This window comes from Habropoda laboriosa, unplaced genomic scaffold (assembly GCF_001263275.1).
Source record: "Habropoda laboriosa isolate 0110345459 unplaced genomic scaffold, ASM126327v1 scaffold77, whole genome shotgun sequence".
Classification (NCBI taxonomy): Eukaryota; Metazoa; Arthropoda; class Insecta; order Hymenoptera; family Apidae; genus Habropoda; species Habropoda laboriosa.
Genome location: NW_017100200.1, coordinates 481,230 through 490,368, shown reverse-complemented (window position 1 = coordinate 490,368; position 9,139 = coordinate 481,230).

Below are 9,139 nucleotides of genomic sequence, written 5' to 3'. Positions count from 1 at the left end.
CTCCCTTAAGTAGCCGCTTTTCCCTGGGATAGTCCCAGGAAGTGGGGACGCGGGCCTACATTGCCAAAAAACTACTCTTGCCTTCGAGGACGAAGAAACCTAGAGATGTTTGGAAAACCTCTGTACGTGATTTCTGTAATATACTAATAAACCTTTCCACGTCGAGAAGACATTCTTCAAGATTTTAAGAAATGTGCGGACGTCAAAGTGTTAAGCCATCGTCGCGTTTCACGGCCCCGCTATGGTACACTCTCGTCCCTGCAGGGGTTCTCCAAGGACAATTAGAAAAACAAGCTTTGACCAGAGATTTCTGTCCCGAGAAGAAGGGGATTATTCTTATCTATCGAAGCTCCACCACCGATGGCGAGATCGCGTAAGGATTATGAACTGGCTAGCTTTGGACCTTTGAGAGCACGGAACGGGCGTCCTTTATCGAATCAAACGGAAGCAGAGAACGTAAAACGAAACTCTTTGCAGCTGCTCCCCCTCTAGCCAGGTCCTTTAATTAAATTGTCCCCGCGTTCACGTTGCAACCGGACAAATCTGAGAACTCTGCAGAAATTTGCGGTGATAAAAACTTTCCACCCTTTATACGATCCTCTCCTCTGAAACGTTCGGACTCGTACACAGAGGTTTATAGCCGTGCAGTGTGTGTATCTCTAGTCGAGTCGAATTAGTTCGATGAAACTGCTACCGCTAGGAGGAAGTTCACGTTTGAAAGTTCAAGCTCGATTGTTTTCTTCGTCGCGATTGCCTCGAATATCGTTCCGCTGGCCGGTTGATTTATAAGACCCGACAGAGGGAATACCGATGCGAGGGAGCAGATCTAATCGCAGCTAGGGGCTATTTAAGGCGCGACAACGCGAGCAAAGCGACACGACGCAACGACACGGCGCGGCGATTCATCGGGAAATGTCGGCGAGACGAGAGGAGAGAGAGAGGATCGTCGTATGCATGTAAAACTACGGGGACAAAATAAAGGAAGGTTTACTGGCAGTAAAAATCCAACGGGTAGCCGTGCACGCCTTCTCTCCACTTCGCGTGGATAGCGGAACGGATAAAATATAGATATCCACTCGGTGCCTGCGTTACATTCGCCTGTGTAACATTCTCTCTTCTCTTCGTCCACCTCGAACTCGATCCACTCTCCCTCTCCGTTCACTCGATACACTCGGCCAGAGACAAAAGGTGGGCTAATGATGCAGATGCACTGTTTCATTCTGCAACGTGGAGAAAAAAAAAAAAACAGAGGGAGAAAGAGAGGGAGAAAATGGAGAACGAAGTCAGCTACGGAGAGGAAGACTTACTCGTTTTTCGAGATTCTGTGAAACGTGCATAGTTCGCCCGTGCGTTGATGCAAAGCATGTTGCATTTCGCCCTGTACACGGTCGACTTTTAATTAAATCGAGGAATCGCAGCCTGGTGGCCACTGCAGGGGAATAATGCGTGCAGCGTGTGACAGGTAAAAAGGGTGGGAAACAGAGCGAGGTAATTAAAATGTTCGAATAGAATGGGTGGGGGTTGTGGATCTGATGGAAATACCAAGACGTTTCTTCGTCGGTTGTACGCGATTTCCTTATTATTCGTGACGCGATACCGGTGGCCGAATTGTCTCGAAATTAATCAACATCCTGGTCCGCGATCTAATTAAACAAGTTCGTCAACCGTGACGTAACCGGGCGCTCGGTAAGTTGCGGCAACTTCCCTGCTGAATTCTGCAACTATGGGCTCTCCCGGTGTTCGATGTCGATTAGGGAAAGCTTCCGTCATCCTTGCTGACGTGGGAATTGTTGGTTTACGAGTACCGTTCGTACACTAATTAACTAAATAACTGCATTCTTACTGGTACCGCGTCCTGGGTTGGTTTCGTTATTTAGAAATGGTTCGTGTGTGTTCGTTTGCTGAATTAATCGTGTGTGAGTTAGTCAGAAGAAAAAAAAGAAAATTGAGTGTCTGTGGGGTGAGAGAGTGTTCTTGGTGTGGTATGTCAGAGAGTCGCCTTACGAGAGTGCTGTATTTCATGAGAGTGCTCATGTGCATCTAACAAATTGGTTTTTATGCAACCTGCGTGGTCGGAGCTATTTTGATTGTATTCGAAAATTTAGTCGTTAATTCAAGGACAGCGGATGGCGCGATAATCGCATGCACGGCGGATTCCGGGTCAAATATGACTCAGTATTCAAATTTTTTCGTACGCAAATGAAATAAGATTGTTTTATTTCATTAGGCGTTGTATTGGTTAAAATTACGTAGATGTATATTATAATTCAAATAACATAAGGAGAGGAGTATAATATAAGGAGAGTCGCGACTAAAACAAGGGACATTTAAAACTCGGGTCAGGGGTTAATATGCTCTGCCACCTCCATTAAGAAGATTCAGGAAGTATGGTAGTCTATAAAATTCCTTGGACTTTTTGTCTGACAAAGACGTAAAATTACCGAAATAGCTATTGACAATCTTTAAAAAAATCATCGTGACAACTTTCTCAAACTTTCTCTGCAGACGTGTCTTCTTGGTATCTCACTCGACACATAAAATACATCTAAATTTTTCTAAATCTCGGTTAAATATCGTATCAACCACGTCTGACCGTTAAACGGAAAACTTATACCTATTGAAAGACTTCAACACTCATTTACACTTCTCGTACCATCGAATCCCGAAAATTCCAAATTTATCCGCAGTTCCGTGAAATCCCTGGAAGCCCGTTCCAACGAACCAATCGATTCCCGTCCCTCCGGTGAGCATAAAACTCTCTCTCGAAATCCGCAGCTCCTTCGGAAGTACTTTGCACGCCGGAAGTAACAATGCGAAGGCCGGTCCTCTGAAATATTATTCGCCGTCACTGGGACGGAAACCGAAGGGGGAGCAACTTTAATCCTTGGAACGATGCCCCGTTCGGTCGCGTACGAAAGCTTCGATTAATCATATAAGCAACTTTTGCCGCAGTCCTCGAACGAAACGACGACGACGAGGTGGATGAACGCTGGACATCGGAGGGTGAGGAATGAGAGAGAGAGAGGCAAACAGGAAAACCGGCGTTCTCCTGAGCTACGTTCGAAATTGTCACGATGATAAATCGCGTTGGTATCGTATATCTCTATGGCGCGTCTCCGACCATTCGTACGTGGTTAAAGCTCTGGACAGGCGCGCTCTTCCCAAGCGCTTGACTGAGTGCACTGGCAGCGACCGCGCGTACACGCGTGCATCTCTCGTTGCACTCGTTCGGCCGGGAACGCGTGTTGCGCTTTTGTCATTCGCGAACAATGTTGCGAGAGCGGACCCGGGCTAACCCATTTTTACACGCGACGCAGAGGTGCAACGCTACTCTTCTACTCGTCGAAATGGACTCTTTCTCGAAAGCAATTTCGCCTTTTCTCCTCTACTGATCTCCTGTGTTGCGATTCTTCTGTTTCTTTGTTTCTGTGATTATGAGTTTGATGGGTGATTTTTTAATTATATTTGTAAATGTTGTTCAAATTATATCGTGTTTGATATCATTTCCATCAGAAAAATCTTACCACATTAAAAAAAATTTCAGATGAAAAAAAGTAAAATTAAAGAAATTATATTTTTCTATTATGAATTCTCGTAAAAGGAACCGAGTGGTGTAGCGTTACACGATTGATTGACAGCGAGCGAGATAACATGGGCGCAGCAATGACGTAGGCGTAGGACCATCTATACTGACACTTGTAGAATCCAAACTGACTGACACTTGTAGAGAATTCTACTGTAGTAGAACAAAGAAACTGTTACTTAGGTTGATCGTTTGGATATAACACAGTATTTAATTATTTTATCAATTACGCCTGATACATTTGCATTATCTATTACTGCGCTGTTTCAGTTTCACAGGGTAATCCGGAATTTTATGTATTGAAGCTAAGGTTTAATGAATACGCCGCGTTTCGCTAGAGGGAATATAATTCTGCCACGTTCGAATCGTAATCTACCCATTGAATATGACTCGATATGATAAAGCAAAGGATTAATACATACTGTATACAGTGGGATTTTATTTAACGCATCGAGTGTTTTCCCCAGCGTACAAATATCAACCGGTTATCCCACGAATTTCCACCGTGTATCGATACATCTCCAACGTACTTTCAAGTTGACGTTGTTAATTGAAAAGTTTTTTCCACAACATCTCTATGTTACATTTCGTACACAATCACGCATGATTGATACGAACGGATGCTTGCGTACGATTTCATCCACGGCCAGTATTTATGCACAGCAGGAGTTAATAGGCGTTGCAATATCATCTTTGCACCGCAAATACCAGCTGGGTGTTTAACTTCAAATCGAATTTGTAACATTGGCACGTGCCTATTTCCACGCGATTCTATTTATCGACGATAATTCCGGCTAATTAACCGGCACCGTGAAAGCGTTAATCTTGATCGATACGTCGTAAAACATTCCACTATCCTCATTTGCAATCTACCATGTATCCGAATCATATCGTACCAACCTATTCCTTCGAACTTTACACAACACCAATTGCTCCAACGATAATACTATTTCATTCGTCAATTCACTCTATCGACAAAACCATAAGTCGTACGCAAACTATCACACACACCTACACGTTGCTTAACACATATTGCTCTCGATTCACGCGATGCCCATGGACAATATACATTGGCGATCACGTGAAAATCGCGCGAAAACCGGTTCGTTTCAATCTGCTAATTGGTCCATGAATTTTCTTGCCGTCGTTGCGCGTTGGCGCGACGTCACACGCCAGGAAGCGTGCATCGGGCAACGATAACGTCGCGCGCAACTTGCACTTCCCGCAGATGTAAATTAATTAAGCGGCCCTAAATCAACGGCGATAAATCAACGCCGTTTGGCTATCCTAGATTGTGACCTGTGTGTGTGGGTGGGTGGGTGCGTTTGATCGGTGCCACACGTGCGTTGTCGGCAATCGACGCGTGTCAAGGACTGTGCGCCACGTAGAAAGCGGTGCTTTCCTATCTGATAGCCGAAGTCGAGCGGCGTTGACCAGCGAGCGGCGTTTAGATGCAATCGCACGTTTCTACATCGACGCGTGTCAAACGGTCTGTCACGCGGAAACCGTCTCTTCTCGCATGCCCCGTTAGATTGAACCGTATTCATCCTAGCTTTCGGCTTAGATCCCCTGTCTCTGATACGCGGGACGAGTTCGATTTCGTCTGATTATTCGGAATTGGGTTAGATGGATATCCTGTAGGAAATATTTCGGTGGTACTGTTGCGTCGTGCGCTTCGAACAAGCGGTATGCTCGAGAGTGGTGGCGCAGGATTGTCGGTGGATCTTGGTATGGGTTGGTTGTTGGTGTGAAGTCGTGGTGACTTGGAGTTTGCACGTACTTTAATATGTTATAAGACAAAGGCTTTATGTTGAAGAGTGACAATTTTACGTAGTGTGTGTACGTTACGTGCTACTTGTCTATTTTCCCTTTTTGATCTGTCTTTCTGCCGCGTTGGTGCGCTTATTTATAAATGGGTATACGGCTACAAGGTGGTGGTTTCTGGCAATGAGGACGGGTCTACCCCCTTGGACGGTCCTCCCTGGCCCGCGAGCATGCCGCCCACCCTGGAATTTCCAAGTTGGCAGGGTGCTGGTATGTCGCGATGGCGGGGGAGCGAGGCCCAAGGGTAGCCCATGCGTAACGGGACTTTGGGCGGTCAGGGAGACGCGAAAGGTTTTATGACATGTCAATGTCTATCGAATGTTCACGAGAGGGCACCGGGAAGGTATGTGGCCCGCAGAAAATTTATTTTTCTACAGCCATGAAACGCTTCCTGGGCTTCGTGGCCAATTTGAAAGAAAAATTAATTAACGCGAAGAAGAAAAGGGGCGCATTCAAAAATAGCGTAAACTGGCGCCTATGTCATAAACCCAATCCCTAACAGGTAAATCCCAATCCCTATTTCTATGATTATGTTAAAGAAGATGGGTTTATGGAGATATGACCACATCAGAGGTCATATTCCTTCCGCGAGTCTTCTTTCCTGCTCTGCACAGTACAGTAAAATTGCTTCTCAATACAGTATGGAAGAGACATATTTTTAGCAAAAAAGCTTACTTAAGACCATCGAGTGTTGCAACTCCATATCCTGGCTAAAGTCACATTTTTCTGTCTCCTACGAACCCATTCGGCATCTAGCATCGCTTTTCTCCTTCGTCCAATCATTCTGAGTGTTCTCCTCTGCTATACACGGATTAGCCTAATTTTACGAACTCGCGAACAGAGGATAACGCTAAATACCCCGCTGCAGAGTTTCACTTCGGGAAATCAGAGAACCGCGTTAACAGTAGCACGTGGAAAATAGCGGTCTTTCCTTTATCTGCCATTAGTGCTTAAATAAGGAATCATTCGGAGGTGTCTTAAGATAGTAGTGTTTATGGATAATGGAGATGGCTGAGCTGGGGGCAAACTTCTTAAGCTCCAGAGCTTAACTTCAGACGGTCATTTAGCTGAGTTCAGTTCAGTCAATTATACACAAGCTGAAAATTTCATCGAAATCAGTGGATGGAAAAACAAACGACAGGCATGGAAAGATATAAGAATCTGCAGATTTATTACAGTTCTAGGCCGAAAGTCGTGAAATAGTGCGATTTTTACAATCTTTAACCGTTTGTAGGTCATAGCAATGTTAACTGATTTCGATGAAATTTTCAGCATGTGTATAATTGACATAGATCTACAAAACGTATTTTTTAAATTTTCCTTACGAGCTCAGATAAAAAAGCTATAAAAATTTACTTCGCGAAATAATATTTTCTTCGCGATTCCGACTAATTGCAGTTTTTTCCAAATTTTTTCTACACGTCATCTAGTAAACTAATCTTTCGAAGTTCTCAAAAAAACTCAAGTCGTTTGGCCCAATTTTAAAAATGTTTTTCCGTTTTATAGGGTGTATATATGAATACTTTTGTCCTCCGCGACACTTAGTCCCTAGGACCAGACCCTGCCATAAGTCCTGGAGTCTCCGCACGGAAAATAGAAAAGCGGCCCACAACTTTTGCCACTGTCGATGGGCCACTTGACTTTAACAAAGCCTAGAAAAGCGGAGATTCCACAGGATTCCCACGCATCCGTCCACCGAACATTTTCTCCGGTCGTCGTTACCCCATCCTAAGATAACGCGCTAAGGGCGAAATGGAGGGAGGTTGCGATGCACCGGAGTAAACTGATCGGTGATTCAGAAAAGGAAGAATCACCAATCAGGGTGTTTTTAGGAAAACAGGAGTCTTCGTCGAGGGAAACTGCAGAGACTCCAGCAGAAACACTTGGCCACTCGCAAGAGAAACACCTCTCACTTCGCAGTAGAATTTATGTCTTGAATTAGTTGTAGAGAATAGAACATAAAATAAAAACTTAGTGTTTCGATCAAGAAACTGGTCCTTCGTAGCCTTAGAACATTAGTCGGCACACACGTGCAAAAACCGGCAAAGCTTGAACGATCGAAAGATCAATCGCAAGCCCTAACAGTGTATTTCGCGCGAATGTGCGAAAATTACAATCACGTAAAACGATACAATACATACACGGTACAATGTACGATCGATGAAATACTCGAGAAAATACCTGAGAAACGGTGTACCTAGAACGAGCGAAACGGACGCAAGTAGCCTGGCAGAGTTGGCGGCAGAAAATGTATCGTTTCGCGGTGGATGCCCGAACTCTCGAGTATCTCGACGGTGGGACTTAACCTGCATTAAAGTGTTCATTGAAAACCTCCGCGGCTGAATAGAGAGTCGAGGGCCCGTTAAGAACGGTATTGAGGTTACGATTCGATAAATAGCGGCCGCTTGAACTTAAACTGGATCGTTATAATAAATGCGGCACACCCGGGAGCCGTGGTTGAACGTGCTGGGAAAAATAAAGCACAAAGACGTAGCTCGTTGAATATTGTCGCCGCGGCAGTGTGTAATTATAATATACGTATATATACATATCTGGTGCGGTAGAGTGGTTCCGCGAGTCGCACTCGCATTTAACAACGTCAACCGTGAAAAATTTAGCACGCGTTCGAGAAAACGTCGGTTCTCCTGTTTCTTTTTCTTTCGCCGTGTTGAAAAATCGCGAGACGCCGTGCGCGATCTTCGCGAAATCGCGGAAATTCGCGGTGTATGAACACGGGCTCGCGAGTAGAGAAACAGGCGAAATAAGCAGCGAAACGTGAAAAAAGACACGACAGAGTAGGAGGAGGAACGAGCCGCGACGCGGGAAACGGCTTAATGAAATATACGAGTTTGTTAATCCGTCGCATTAGCGCTCCTGCCGCGAAACCGAAAGAATTGGGTTGAAAAGAGAGGCGGCGAAGAAACGCGGAATTATTAGCCTCGTTTCGCATCCCCCCCCTGCAACGAGCCGTGTTCGCGTTCGTTCAGTTTCCTCGCGTGGAGCTTTTTCCTTCTCTCCCTTGTGTGCTTCGTTGGGAAAATTCATCGTTCACGTGGATATACGTCGGAGTTAGATTCGAGGGACGATAGGTACGGTGTCAGGAAATGTTCGTCGATTTAACCCTTTAGGTAGGAAAGGCGAGTATAGGGTGTGGTAACTTTGTTCGTGTATTTTACTACTTGAAATAAGACGAAAGTTTCATACGAGCGTAGCCATTTTATGTGTGAAAGCTTTATTAAAAAGCAGTATTAAAAGGGTATTTTTGACGTGAAAATAGATACCTGTTTCCACTGTATTTACGTTTACTTATACAGGGTGTTCCACGTGGCACTTACCACGATTTTTTAAGTACTTTCGGTGATTTGGCGAAAAAGTGTTTCAAACAAAAGTGGACCACTATGAGTTGCAGTAAAAGGAATTTGCAAAAAGTTTCTTTTTTTTTAATGAAAAGTCAACGTCGCCTTCATTTTTTTAAATGGCATTATATATTTTTGACTTCGTACTATTGTAGATAGTGTGTAGACTAGTTCAACGACCTGGTACACGGTGATCTTAAAATGATTAGAAATAAATAAGAAACCGTAGACCACTGGAAGTGCTTGAAAAATCGTGGTAAATGTTATACGGAACACCCTGTATATTGTACATTTAATGAATTAACCTGGCACTCAACGAAATTGAACAAAGTCATAACGAGATTGGATGTGTAATAAATTGAATATTATAAAATAC